The sequence below is a fragment of the Chenopodium quinoa genome, unplaced genomic scaffold (genome assembly GCF_001683475.1).
Source record: "Chenopodium quinoa cultivar QQ74 unplaced genomic scaffold, ASM168347v1, whole genome shotgun sequence".
NCBI classification, from domain to species: Eukaryota; Viridiplantae; Streptophyta; class Magnoliopsida; order Caryophyllales; family Amaranthaceae; genus Chenopodium; species Chenopodium quinoa.
The window spans coordinates 2,738,707-2,753,976 of NW_018742681.1; the positions used below are offsets into that span (position 1 = coordinate 2,738,707).

At 36.3% G+C, this 15,270-nt stretch overlaps 1 long non-coding RNA gene across 1 annotated transcript; it reads right to left on the reverse strand.

Annotated features, from left to right (window-relative positions):
• Positions 1 to 3,415: 3,415 nt before the first annotated feature.
• LOC110722418 lies at positions 3,416 to 4,847 on the reverse strand. The gene is made up of 3 exons (XR_002511601.1): positions 4,487 to 4,847; positions 4,157 to 4,361; positions 3,416 to 3,665 (listed from the first exon to the last, which is right to left on the reverse strand). It is a non-coding gene; the product is annotated as an uncharacterized LOC110722418 (long non-coding RNA).
• Between the last annotated feature and the right edge of the window lie 10,423 nt (positions 4,848 to 15,270).

The window sequence follows — 15,270 nt, forward strand, 5'->3', positions numbered from 1 at the left end:
TAGATTCATAAGTTTATGACTTGGCCTTTCTTATTCATATCACCTTAACTCTTCTATTTCAAGTGGTAGTATTAAGTAAACAAAACCCACCTCTTTATTGTTTTTCCTTATTCACGGTGAAGAAATGGAAGAACAATCTCATTTTTGCTTCCTGGCTATTCGTTGATTAATCCTTTCCCCAATCCTCATGATAGTTAACAATTAACTTAGCAAATTCTATCTAATGATAGTCAATCCATTTATACAGGCCCCCATATGATACAACTAGCATTCTATGTCCCTCAGCAGGCATACGACCCATTTGGAGCATGCTAGTACAACCACTGGACTAACAACTAAGATTGCTCAAACTTGGAGACAAGCCCACGACATTCTCCAAAGGTATCACTGAGCATCACAGTTGTTCAATATGAAGAATGTTTTGGTTGGTGCTTATGACGGTACCACCAACCCAGTGGATCACCTAATGGCATATACTAACCTAATGTATCTACAAGCGGTAGATGATGCTGCCTGGTGCAAGTGCTTTTCGACAACCTTGAAGGGTATAGCCCAACAATGGTTCGGCAATTTGCCCGCTAGATGCATCAACAACTTCAAAATTTTGGCTATTCTATTTGCTACAAATTTCTCCATGAACATACCGGCAAAGAAAACAAGCATGGACTTGGGGGCGGTTGTTTAGCGAGAGCGATAGGGCTTAAGTTCCTATGTCATGCGTTTCACTTTAGAACGTATTCAAATTCCAGGGCTATTTGATGAAGTAGCTTACATATACTTCTTCAAAGGTTTGAAGGACGGATCAACGATCAATTTTGATCCCATCCGGAAGAGGGTTTTTACCCTACTAGAGGCTTTGAGAGAAGCTAAGTCCTACATACAAACGGTAGAGTTATGCTCCACCAGCAAGCAGACAGACAAAAAAGGTCAGAATAATCCAAGGAGAGTCGGCAAGATCAGTCGGCTCACAATAATGAAGAGAAAAAGAGTAAAGAAGTCTGGACGATGGATGATTCTTATCAACCATCTAAGAAGAAGAAAAAGAAGTTTGAACCGTACGTTCCTAGGTACGAGTTCAACAAAGATTGTTATTCAATCCTCATTGAAATAAAGATCATGTGCACTTTGACAAACCTCAACTAAGTACTGTGACAAAAACAAGTATTGCCACTTTCACAAAGTTGTTGGTCGTGACACTAATGACTGTTACATCTTGAAGAAGTTACTTGATAAATTGGCTGAAAAAGGTTTACTGAAGTCATATGTCCTAAAGTCCAATTTGACCTTAAAGACGAAACCCAAGCAACCTGATGATGAGTAACATTTATGTCACTTTTAGAGAGTAGTTTTAGAATCATTTTCGTGCTCGTTTTCTCCTATTTACCCTTTTATTCTTTTATTTTCTCGTTAATAAAGTTTCTAGTTTATTTCGTAATTTTGGCATGTTTTAGTTTAGTTTCTTTATTTTTTTAGTTTTAAGTTTTTTTTCTTATTATATTGTATTTTGGTTGCTTGTATAGTTTATTTATTTCCCGACCCTATCCTTGGTCTTCTTATTTGTGTAGGTACGATTTCGAGGTTTCGGGTCATGATTAATCACGCAAAGTAGGGTCCATAATCCTTTTTGCTAATGCTTTTGCTGCTGCCCTTTTCTAATCCTACACCCCCCTATCTTTATCCTTCACCACTACTTACCTTGCTCCTCTCAATTACCAACTCAACACACCAGCCCCCTCACGACACCAACAACCGCAAGCACAGCAGCCTCCACGCCACCAACCCAACAAAACAGCCACGACCCCCCTACTCAGCCGCACCTCACCTTCACCTCCAAATGCATCACCTACTCCAACCACCAATACAAACCGGAACAGCACACACCAAACCAGCCCGCAACACCTCCTCACTCAACTCACACCAAACAACTCCACCTTCACAACTCAAACCACCTAGCAGCCCTGCGCACACAGCAGCCACACAAACCGTAAGCAGCCCACCGATTCCCAGCACACCCGCATCAATTGGTCCTCCAATCATCCATCACCTTCGATTCAGCAGCCAAGCAATTTCGGCCCCTCAATTAAGCCCCAAAATCAGAGCAAATCACATATCAATCGGGTTCGGGCAAACTTTTGAAAAGTTCGATCGAACGGCCTTAATGTTCAGAACCTCCTGAAGTTTTCTTATTTGAAGAGGTTCGGTCGAACCATGACCGAACCAACCCATAGTTCGGTCGAACCTACCCTCGGTCCGATCGAACCACTTCACAAGCTTCGCACGTGATTGTTTATGGAGATCAACGGCCTCGATTGATGCTTGATGGTAAACGATGATGAAGAACGGCGGTAATTCGATGATGATGATTGATGAAGGTGTTTGGTGGGGTGTGAAGCAAGGGATTTAAACCCCAAAATTGAGCAGCCAAAATGCGAAGAGAAAGGGGGCTGACTCCTTTTAGTTACTTATACTTCGTAGTCCTCCCCTTAGGCTATGTAAATATTAACAAAATAAGCTCTAATTGTTGTTTAAATACCTTAAGGATCATATCTTTTTTTCTTTAGCTTTTGTACATAAGTAAAACTAAAATACCATTCAAGATCAGCAATTCTTCAATTGTTAACAACAAATTTGTAGCACTCGGTCCCTCATCACTATAGCCTATAAGACGAACTGCAAATTTTATTTTTTTATGCATCAACTTTCCTGAAAGAACGAAAATTGAGAAAGTACTTCTACATGTGATTATTTGAATTCTCTGATTTAATTACTCACTTGTCGAAGCTTCCAACTACAAACAGAAACTCCAGAGAATGTCAAGTAAAACCTCAATTTTTACAAAGTTTACACTGTCAACTGTAGTTCGCTATTAAAGACTCTACTGATAAACTAAGCAGGAGTTGCTTTGCATTTGATCTTATGTGTTTATAAGAATAGGATGTCATCATGACTTAGTGGTCTCTTAGGCTTTAATCTTGCTTTTGCTTGCTTATTATTTAACTGAAGATCAAAACTCATGAGCTTCTGTGCTTTTGAAAATTAAGCTAGCATATTGCTACCATAGATGTTCTTGTAGCTGTTTTCTAATGATGGTCAACATGATTTTTCATATGCTCATGTACTTAACACAACTTGATAACCTTTTCTGATCCAATTTATGTGCTTAGATTCGTGCAATTGATGTACCAATAATTGATCATATATATATAAAAAAAATAGACCATGTCCGTGAGTAAACTAATTAACATACTCTAAATACACAAGAAGAGTAGTGATCTGAATAGCAAGGAATTGAAGGACCTGAGAATGATAGGCGGTAATTGACTAATTGGGTGAGGAGAGGTGTAGCATAAGAAACGTGGGTCAGGATTTTTGAGACGTTTGAGCTTAGATTAGCAAATTTACAAGGAAATTATGATTTACCAGAAATTCAAATCATCAATTAGAACCATTTACTTCCAAGATTCATAATTAGAAACAAACCCTAATGCATATACCACAAAATTTGATAATTAAACATTCAAATTACAATAAAAATTCAAAGTTTGAAAGGGCACAAAAAAAAGAAACTATAACAAACCACAAGGGTTCTCGTATTTGAATTATCTTTTAGCCATCTCATTATCTCAGCACTCCCATCTCAGAACTCAATAAGGTGCAATTGATATCTGCAAATACCAAACAACAAAGATTAACTTTTATTTATTTTTTAAGGAAAATCAACAATAGAAATAAAATTCTATAAAAAATAAATATGAATTGAATAAAATTATAATTACCCGAAACAATTTCCAGCAATCAAAAATCAAATTCATCACACAGATTCAATTATTTAATCAAACAAAATACCTATAAAATCCCATAATTATGCAAAAATTAAACCCATAAATTCAACTTTAAAAACCTATATTAAGAAGAATAAATTCACTTATAATGTTTATTAGTAAAATAATTCACCTTAGAAGAACCCTGAATTGGCTAAACAGAAAATTAAAATAACCCAAGACCCACCTTGCTGCCCTGTTCATCACCATGCCGCAAGCGGCACCAACATTAAAATGGCAATATATAACCTCAATATCATCAACAAAAACAGCAAGCTCAGAAAAAGATGCAATTGAAAAATATCCAATACAACAATCAAACCCTTAAATTGTACCATCTTAAGCTGAAGAGCAATGCGCGATTCACTTTAGTGGTTGGTGCGACCCATAACGGCGGAATTCAGGTTGCACAAGAACGCATCGTTGTCTCCCATGTCGACATAAATCCTCAAAATTCCAGTAAATTGCACGATTCAAGAAATGAAATATTATCAGAGGAGCTACTCTTTACCTTCTTCCTGATTTTCTTCAGTTTGTGCCCTAAGAAATTCAAGAAAAATCCATAAAAATTAAACCCCAAAAATTCTTAAAAATTAAACGAAAACCTAAGAGAAAAACCCGTGAAGCAATTGAACCGGGCCAGTGGATATAGCAAGCCTCAGTACCTTGGCATTTGCTTGCATGCCTTCCGATTACAAGGTGTTAGAGATAAGGATCTTGGCATGCCTTTCGATGCGACGTTGGTGGAGATGAAGAGAGATGAGAGAGGAGGGTGATTCTTGAGAGGAGATAAAGATATGTGGCAGCTGGCTTCTGGCCTGGCAGGAAGAAGAACTGGGAAAAGCAAAAGGGTTAAAAAGTCAGATCGCCTCAAGGAGATAATCCAATATTTTTTTTTTTTGTTTAATCCAATAATTAAAATAAGGATAAAAAGTAGATACACATTTTTAAGGGGTAAATTGGTTAGAGCACTATTCATAAGGTTTTCTAATTGCCATGTTGTGACTTTTTAAAAGGTTATAAATTAGTTTATTTTTATTATATTACTAGATGTAAGCCCGTGCGATGCACGATTTTTTTTAAAATGAATCTCATGAAAAGATATTTTTGTAAAAAATTTTGATTATATTATTATTATTTGTTAAAGATAATTTCTATTAATTTTATGTAATTTATAATGTCCGTGTGATTTTTTTGTTTTTAAAATAATATTAAAACCTCAAGTCTTAGCTCATGTGATGATTATTAGGATAAAAAATTTAATGTAAAAAGATGATTTTTTTTTTAATTTTAAAAATAACTTAAATGCTAAATCACTATTTATAGATTTTTTTTTTTTTAACTTAAGTGGCGTGTAAAATTAAATATATCAAATCTCATTCTATAATTTTGGTTTTTTTTTAACATATAATTTTGTATAATATTTAGTTTTTAAAATAATTTAAAATTTTAATATTTAAAGATATATTTTAGTTCTTAAAAGAAAGATAATTTTTATTTTTTAAATATATTTGTTGTTTTTAATTATCTATGTAGCCAAATTCTTAAATCTATCTCATAAGTCACTTTTGCTTTGGTGGCAAGTGATTTTTTAATTCTAAAATAAAATATACAAATCTAATTTTTAATTGGTCAAAATAATACTAATAATACATTTGCTTATGTGGTGCGCCGAATGCTCCAAAAAAAATGCCTACTTTAAATATAGGTAAGAAATATTATTAAAAAATAATAATAAATAAAGCATGTATACGATTTAACCATAGAATCATCAACTTCGTTCACAACCATACCTATTACATCTAACTAACAAAAGTGGATAAATAGAACACAAAAATGTTAGGATGTTAGCAAAAGTAAAATTGATATAAAATTAGTCTTTATTATTTTATAAAATAAATTAATATATTTATCAGGAAGAGAAAAATCGTTACGAAATCGATCTAATTTAATCAATATTGGAAGAAAATGTTGAACAAAGTTGGCTTTAATTGAGGCATGAACGTAATCACCCTATAATTAAAAATAAGAAATTAAGTTAATTTAATAACTATATAGCCATCTAAATCACAAAGTTTTTGTTTTTTTTCATGAAATTAATTAATAAAAAAACTACAAAGGTTTATAAACAAATTTAATAAATGTAAACAATTTATAAAAATATAATACCTCCTCGTCCAATAGGATCATATCCTAACTTATTAAGCTTTATTGTTTGAAGAAGTTTTGTACGTTAGGTGAGAAACTCACACTTTGATTTTCTAATCACTTTTGCTTTTGATTCTTAAATCAAATTAGATCCATATGTAAAAACAAAATTTAATAAACAAACCATAAACATATAATTGTTAAGTACGCAAATAAATACAATATAAGTAATAATTGCAAATATAAATTTAAACATGAATTTTAAAAATTAAGCTAAAAATTACCTAGCCATTGATAACCTAAAAATGACACAAAATTACTAACACAAAATTCGTTTGATTTGGTTTTGTATTCATTTGAAATTTAGTTGGTGTCGTATGATGCGTTAATTTATAATGACATATATCACAAATTTTAATTTAATTATAATTAAGTAACAATTTATATTTTTATCCTAAACACTATCAAAATTTATCTTATAATGGTAAGTATCAAATTTTATTGTATTCGTTTATCAGTTAAATATAATATTTTATTTTTAAGATATGATTTTAATCTAATATTTAATTATCATCTCAGTCATTGGATGTTTAAATAAAATCATTAATATCAAAAGATAATTTAAATTTTTTTAATAATTTAAATTCTAATATCAAAATATAATTTATACAATTGTTTTTATATAATTTAAAATCCTTATATCTAAAGATTATTTTTCATTTTTTTTTTAAGATAATTTTTTGTTTTTTAAATAATTTAAATCCTAATAATTCACTATTCGTTGTTTTTAGCCACGTGACAAAATTCTTAAATCTTATTCGTCAATTTTTCTTAGGTGGCGAGTGAATTTTTTAATTCTAAAATAAAATACAAATCTAATTTTTAATAGGTCGAAATAATACCTTTGCTTATGTGGCGCGCCGAATACTATCCAAAAATGCCTACTTTATTTATATATATTAGATTTGTTATTTTCTTCCCCTTTTCCTTTTAATTTCTTTTTCTTTCTTTCTTTCTTTCTTTCTTTTTTATTTTTCGTTTTCTTTTATTTCTTTTTGCTAGTTAAATATAAATACCCATTTTTGGGGTAATTGAAAAGGAAGATTAGTTTTACTCTCTTAATTAGATTTTTTTAGCTCTCTCTCTCTTAGTTTAGTTAGGGAGGATTAGCCTCCATAATTTGGGTTTTAGAGAGAGAAAGTGACAGATCTTCATTGGTATGATTGAAGCTTGAGCATGTTTTAGCTGTAGGATTTGGTTTGATCATGATTTAAGTTTTTGTATGTTTGATGTTCTTCAATTTTCTTGCAAAATGCATGTTGTTTGTTAATTGAAGGTGAATTGATGCTTGATGATGCGATAGCAGACCTTGCTAGATTCATTGTTGTCGATTGTGCTTGATTGTACCTTTTAATATTTGGTTTTAGTGTGATGGCATAGAGACTATGTTAGGAGAAACTTTTTAGCCCCGATAGGTGGTTAGATTGGACCTTATTTCGACATTCAAATATACTTAGTTTGTGATCATTTCGATTATATTGCTATACATGCTTGAGTGGAGCTCATACCTACCCATCTCCTTATCATTTTGTCTTAGTTTAGTATAGCCTTGTAGTGTAAGTTGTCATTTCTTACCCCTTTTCATTCGACCTAGCTTAGTTGTTGGTAATGGTTGTGGTGATTAGCCGTTCTCCGTGGATCGACCCTTGACTTTCCACTAAACTCATATTTGGTGTTAGGTTTAGGTGCTATAAATTTTTGTTTGATTTGAGGTGTTTTAGAACCCAACGACCTAAAATATCCTTTGTCAAAATGGCGCCGTTGCCGGGGAACAACTTCCATTATTGTGTCATTACCTTGTTGAGTCTAGGCCTTTGTGTATAATATTCATTTTATTTGTTTGGTTATCTTTGTGTTGTTTTTGTTGAAAAAAAAAATGGCATGCTTTTCTTTTCCTCAATATAATGGTGAGACTTTAATGTCTACTTCCATAAACTTGTGCAGTTTTTGAACTATAATTGTTGTAATCCTTAGGAAACATGTGAGATTTGTTATAAAGGTATGAATGAGCAAACAAGGAATGAAGTTGAAAGCAAGTTTATTGGTGAATTTCTAACTATAACAATTGGTGATGCTTGAGACTTTTATGTGTGTTTTGCTAAGGATGTACACAATAGGGCTTGTAATGGTTCTAAATTTGAGTCTCCATGTGATAATATCTCTATTGGTAGCATGAACCCCCATAATTTGTCTTGTGATCCCATTTGTGAACCTAGAACAAGTGATTTTAACTCTCTTTCTCCTAATGTTAATGATGAATCTCATTTGTTTGATTGTGTCCCATCTCCCCAATGTGATGATGCTCATGTTTATAATGTGAATGATCCTCCCTCTTCATCTTCTTGTTCTTACATGGCTCCAAATGATTTTCCTTATGCTTCTAATTGTGAGGAGGGTGTGCCCATCTAGGGGATCCTTCTCCTCTATGCCCATGACCCTTTAAAAGCCTAGGAATTTAAACTTTTTAGGGTGTGTTAGGATTTGAATTCCTGACTGTTTGGGGTACCTTGAATTAGAGTTGATCCAATAATTACGTTTTTTTAAAAAAAAAAACTAATAAGGAGTCGCCAATGAGTTTTAGGAAAACTTATATACCTCGTTCATGCCTTTCTCCCAAATAGGGTTCAAGGGATATTTAGCATGCATCATAAGTTTACTCATGCCCAAGTTGGTCTTTGGGCAGGAGAGTTAATTCATGTGCCCTGGTCCATAAGAACGACGGCTAAAGGATAAATAGGCAAAACTCCCTTCTTCATGGAATACGGCGCTGAAGTCGTTTTACCCACCGAGCTACATGAGTCGACTCTCAAAGTCAAGTTGTATGATGAAGAGGCTAACTAAGAAGCCATGCTGCTAGCTTTTGACTTCCTTCCAAAGCGCTGGGGCAATGCCGCCCTACGCCATGAAATCTACCGTCAAAGAATGATCATAGCCTACAATAAAAAAGTACACAAACGACCCTTGAAAGTGGGGGACTTTGTGCTACGCAAAATGGAAGCGGTCAGTAGGGAAAATGAGAAAGGCAAACTTATCCCCAATTAGGAAGTATCCTACCGCATTCGGGAAGAAGTGAGAGACGGCAATTACCGTCTGGTATGTTTAGATGGTCGAATGTTGATATATAAAGAAGTATTACTTCTAGCCTTGTAAATTTTGTAATAAAAAGCCAAATTAATGAAAAGTGCTTTTTACTTCACCTTTGTTTTGTAATTTTGTCTTGGGTATGTCTCCCTCGCAATGGGCATAGTACCGCTTGTGCTTTGTATAGACAGCAAATCAAATCCAAAAGTCCCACAAAAACTCTATCAAAGTGTTGGACACAGTCAGAAAAACCCATCTGGGTGAATTCACTCAAAGAGAGCAAAACCTATTTGGGTGGAACACTAATCAATACTTAGACGGTATATACAAGACCGCCTGCCAACCAAGGCAAGGACGGTTTACACTCGTCTAAGTTTAAGGATTATTTACTTGGTTTGGGGCAATCATGATAATAGGTATGATTGATTTAGAAATTAGTCATACTTAAAGAAGTATAAAAAATTTCCAAGTCAATCAACCAAAAATTGAAACCAATCAAATAACCGTCCAAGGGCCAAGGACAGACGATAAATCAAACACCGCATGCACAAAAATAACATAATAAAAGCATAAACTCAAATTTTTTGGAAATTCGACCCTATGATTGGCAAATAAGATAAACATTCAATTGTTAAAACCGACCTCACTATTGGAAAAAGAATAAATTTAAACTGTTAAAACCGACCCCATAGTCAGCAAAAGTTACAAATACTATATTGATAACCAACATTACAGTGGCATAAATGACACATACTCAGCACACAGGCCGGAAAGATGAAATTAAAAAAAGAAATTTAAACATTTTGCTGCTGGGGCTACTCAGGGTTCTCTACCGTCTGGTTAACCTCCTGCTCCAGACCAAGACCGACGGCAACTTCCTCCCCTTCTTCCAACGTATGGTCACTGGAGAATTCTTGAGGCACATGGGGGGGGGGGGAGCCGGTAGACCAAATTGCTTGGCATAGAAAACTTGGGTGGCATAATTAAATCTCTCTTCCCAAAAAACATAACCATCATTTGGAAAGCCAATTTTTTAGGGTAAAAAAATACCCCCACCGCGTGGTCTAATCCTTTAGCGACACGTGACCCAATAAAAGGGTGACACGTGTCCCAATTGGAAGATGACGGATGGCCAAACATGGGAGCACATGAAAGAGAGAAGGCCTCCTTACATCAGGAGGCACAAATACCGAAAAGGGCATCATAATGGCGCCCCCGAAGGACACGTGTCCTACTCTGATTGCGCTACCAATCAGATCACTCCTTTTTAAGGCACCAACCCTAGAGTGCACATTCCAACTCCTATAAATACCCCAATCATTTATGATGGGAGGGCTGGATTAAGACAACTCATTTATTGCAAAAAAAATGCTCTAACTTCTCTCTACTTTCTCTCTCTAAATATTTTCGTTTTTCGATCAATAACTTGAACGTCGGAGGCGAATATTTCGTCAAACGGAATATTCGTTATTTTGTAGGTGTGTGCGGCTGTCCTGCTATATTCAAGACCTGTATCCCGAGGGATTTCGAAAAACCTTGAAACATTTGGCGTCGTCTGTGGGGATACATGTCTGAAATGGCTAAAGATGGTCAGACACCCGATCCTGGTCAGGACGACCATGTAGAGAATATTGTCACTACAATCCACAATAATGATCCTCTTACCACCTCATTCCATGATGTCGAGGATCCTCCTGTAACAGTAAGAGTCAAGATCATTGTACTCCAACTCCAGTTCCCTTATCTCAACCAACTCAGTTTCAAATTCCCCATAACTATGATATGAATCTGCGACCTACTCCCCTAGTGTACGGGCAGTATGGCCAGCCGTACGACCAAGTAGAATACCTGGCCGGACCGGCCACTCAGCCGCAGCCTGTTGATAGGCAAATGCGCTTGTTGACTCTTGGTGACAAGTCGCCTTCGTTTTCTCAAGAAATTCTCAACTCTCCTTACCCTCCAAAGGTGGAGAGTGTATTTGTAGGTGCCTATGACGGTACGGGAAATCCAATAGAGCATACCTCCTCGTACAAAAATTTGATATACTTGCAAAATGTAGATGATGCCACTTGGTGCAAATGCTTCACGACCATCCTCAAGGGTGTGGCTCAAGACTAGTTCAACAGTCTACCGGCCTGATTTATCAACTGTTTCACAACTCTCAGCTTGTTGCTTGTTGGAAACTTCTCCTATAACATACCACTCCGGAAGACTAGTCTTAACTTTGCAACCATCGTCCAAGGGAAGAAGGAGGGGTTGCGTTTGTACGTTCAAAGGTTTAACATGGAGAAAGAACAAATTTAAAATTTGCCGGATGAAATGGCTACTCGGAGTTTCTTCGAGGCTTAAGGCACAATGGTTTCAAGTTCGACTTGATCAGGAAAAAAATACGGACATGCGCAGGTGTTCTGCGTAAGGCCAAATCATACATTGAAGCGGCTGATTTCTATTCGCTTACAAAAAGAAAAGAGCCAGCCAAGGGCACCGAGAAGAAACCCTCTTAGCAAAACTCAGCCGGCAAGAAGAAGGAAGGAAGTAACAAAAGAAAAGAAGTTAGGGTGGCCGACGACCAACAGACTAAGTCCAATAAGCCAAAAACGTACGATCCACAGTACGAGTACAACAAAGACTGTTACTCGATTTTGATGTAAATCAAAGATAAGTTTGAATTTGAGAAGCCCTAGCCTTTAAGGGGGCCGACCTAGTATCTACCACAAAGATATGGGGCACGATACGAACAAGTGCAATAACTTAAAAAGGTTGTTAGACAAGCTGGCCAAGAAGGGCATGCCCAACTCGTATGTCTTGAAGTCTAAGTTCACTTACTCTCGAACGGACAACAAGTCCGTGAAGAAAAAGGAAAAGAAAAAAGATGATGAAAATGGGAACAACACGACCTCAAGGTTTATGGTCATCATTTTAGGCAGCTTTGCTGCAGGCGGCCCAACCATGAATGAAATTAAGCAGGATATCTAGCAATCCGGAAAGATCATGCATACGGAGGATGTTAAGGTGGAGTCGTTTCCAGAAGTGACTGTCTGCGAGGCAGACCGAGGCAAAATTAGAACTCCCCATGATGATCCAATGGTGTTCATATTGAGGGTGGCCAATTTGAAGGTTGGACGAGTGCTAATAAACACAGGAAGCACGTCCGACACAAGCACTAAAGGATATCTCCCATCCATTGGTTAGGTTTGGTGGGAGCATTATCACCTAGTAGGCTAGATAGATTTGCCAGTCCGGTTTGGGCCAAAGAGAGAAGGAAGGGACATGGTCGTCCGATTCTTAGTTTTCAAAGAGCTTACAGGCTACAATGTCATCATTGGCTATCAGACCTTGAACTCAGCAAAGGCTGTAACTGTCCTTCACTTAATGCAAATTAAGTTTGAGCGGCCAGATGGGAAGATAGACTCCTGATGAGCCTATTTTTTATATATTTTTATTCCCCGTCCCACGGTCATATTTGTGCTTATTTAAGCTCTACGGAGCTATTTTTATTACTAATATACGTTTTTTAGTGTTTTTGTAGAGTTGGTATTATTTTGTAGGAATTTGCAGAATTATGATAATTCCCGAGCTGATTGAGTCACTACAAAAATATTAAAGTTTGATCGTATTTTATGATCGTATATTTACTTGCCCAAGATCGAGTTAAAGGAAATTGGTTCGGTGACTAAGGGCTCAATTTGTGAAGAGGTCCAAATTAATATTTCGGACCAAGTAATGAGCAAGCAAGTTAAGGATTTTGAGCCTAAAACAAGAAGAAGCCCAATACCAAAAGGAGTCAATTGCTGGCCGTGAAGCTAACGAGCCCGAACAGGTGTCCTAGTTCCAGGTTTTTGCTGCTATGTGATGTTGTTGCTGATTTGGGCTTTATTTGGGTCGGTTTTCATTGTTTAGGTTTAGGGGAGTAGTACTTTTAGTGGGATTAGAAGTTGATGGGGAATAAACTCCTATTTCCTTTCTTATAAAAGGAGGGGAGTAGTTACGTAGGGAGGCAGTTTTAGTTTTATTTTCTTGTAGTTTTAGTTTTCTTTTCTTTTAGCTTTAGCTTAGTTTCCTTTTAGTTTTAGTTTAGTTTTCTTTTCTACTTTTCATATCATATCAAGATTTATTATTTTATTTTAATACTGTTATTCTTCTTATTTTGTATCACCTTTAATTTGATTGCTTTGATCAGTTTAGATTTAATTATGTGCGAGTAGTTTTATTCTAGGGTTATGGGGATCCATAAATAATATGAAGGGGTAAATTATTATTGTTGGTTGTTAATGCTTGATTGATTTCCTGTTGATTGATTTAATGCTATGCAATTAGATTTGGCCAGGTTTAATTGTATGAGTTATGCAATATTGATTCGAGATACGAGAGATGAGAATTGATGTTTAGGCTTAGTTTAAATAGGTAGGTTAATTTATAAATGGTTAAGTCAAGATTTGAGCGATGCGATTTAATACCGGTAGGTTAATTATGTGATTATAAGACGTAGCGGAAGCCCTTTATGATCTGATTAATTTATGCATTGATGATTGATCGTTGTGTTTTACCCTGGAGTATTATTTATTGGTAAACCTATACCCTAGGCCTTTTATTATTGATTATTCCCTTAGTTAATTTTCTTAGTTTAATTGTTAGTTTAATTCTCACAAAACAATTTGGTTACTTGATAATTTAGATTATAATAATTGATTAGAAATAAAAGAACATTGTTTCCATGTGGATTCGACCCTACTTCCCTATCTATTTTAGTTAGTGGTTTTAGGAATTACTTTTGATTAGGTGATACGACTTTAGCTAGTCAACTCCATTCAAGGAGACCAAGTGATGGCAAAGGATTGTATTCAGCTGGTCGTGAAGCCAACTTCACTTGGACACAAATGGGCGTCTGAGCAAAACTCTGAACATGGGTCACTCTAAGCATACCAGGTCGGCATGAAGCAAAAGTCGGCCTAGAAAGAGCAGGCATAGCAATTAATGACCGTCGTCCGACCAGAAGAGTTAAGGCCACAGCCAGCCGACGATCATATGGACATAGTGCTGGACCCAAACCAGCCAGATCGGACGGTCAAGGCTAGCACTATGGCCTTAAACATGCTTGGAGATGACTTGGTAAATTTGTTGAAAGAATTCGAAGATGTGTTTGCATTTAAAGTTCATGAAATGCCGGGTATAAGCCCAGACTTGGCAGTTCACAAGTTGGCCGTGAACCCGGTTGTGAAGCCTTCGGCAGAAAAAGAGGAACCATGGTAAGGAAAGGAATCAGGCGGATGCAGCTGAGGTTAAAAAGATGCTAGACGCGAGTTCCATTCGGTAGTGCTACTACCCCGATTGGGTAGCCAATGTTGTCCTGGTCAAGACGCTAAATGGAACTTGGCAAATGTCTGTGGATTACTCTGATCTCAACAAGGCATGTCCTAAGGATAGCTTCCCTTTGTCTAAAATCGACCGATTGGTCGATTTAATGGCCGGGCATGCCCTGATGAGCTTTATGGACGTATTCGCCGGTTTCCACCAAATCCCTTTGTGGGAAGAAGATCAAGAGAAAATAGAATTTTTGACCGAGCAGGGGTTGTATTGTTACAAAGTCATGCCATTCGGCCTGAAGAATGCCCTAGCCACATTTCAGAAACTAGTGAATACGGTCTTCAAAGATCAGATCGGCCGGAACATGGAGGCTTATATTGATGATATGATTGTTAAATCAAAGAAGCCGACCGATCATCTGAGTGACCTCCGAGAAACATTTACCGAACTCAAGCGGCATAAGATGATGTTAAATCCAAAGAATTGGGTCTTTGGTGTTGAGTCCGACAAATTTCTTGGATTTTTAATTGATCAGCGCGGCATTGAGGCCAACCCTAAGAAGATCCAAGCGTTCTAAGACATGAAATCGCTAAGAACCATAAAAGAAGTTCAGAGGCTGACCGGCTGCTTAGCCGCCCTGTGACGGTTTTTGTCAAGATCAGTAGATAAGTGCCGCTATTTTTTTCCAAACAATCAAGAAAAAAGCAATGTTCAAGTGGACCGACGAGGCCGAAGAGGCCTTTATTCAGTTGAAAAATCATTTGCATACTCTCCCTCAGCTTGTCAGTCAGCTCAAAGATGAGAAGCTATACATGTATCTTACAATTTCCATTCACTCCTAAGTGTCGTCCTACTT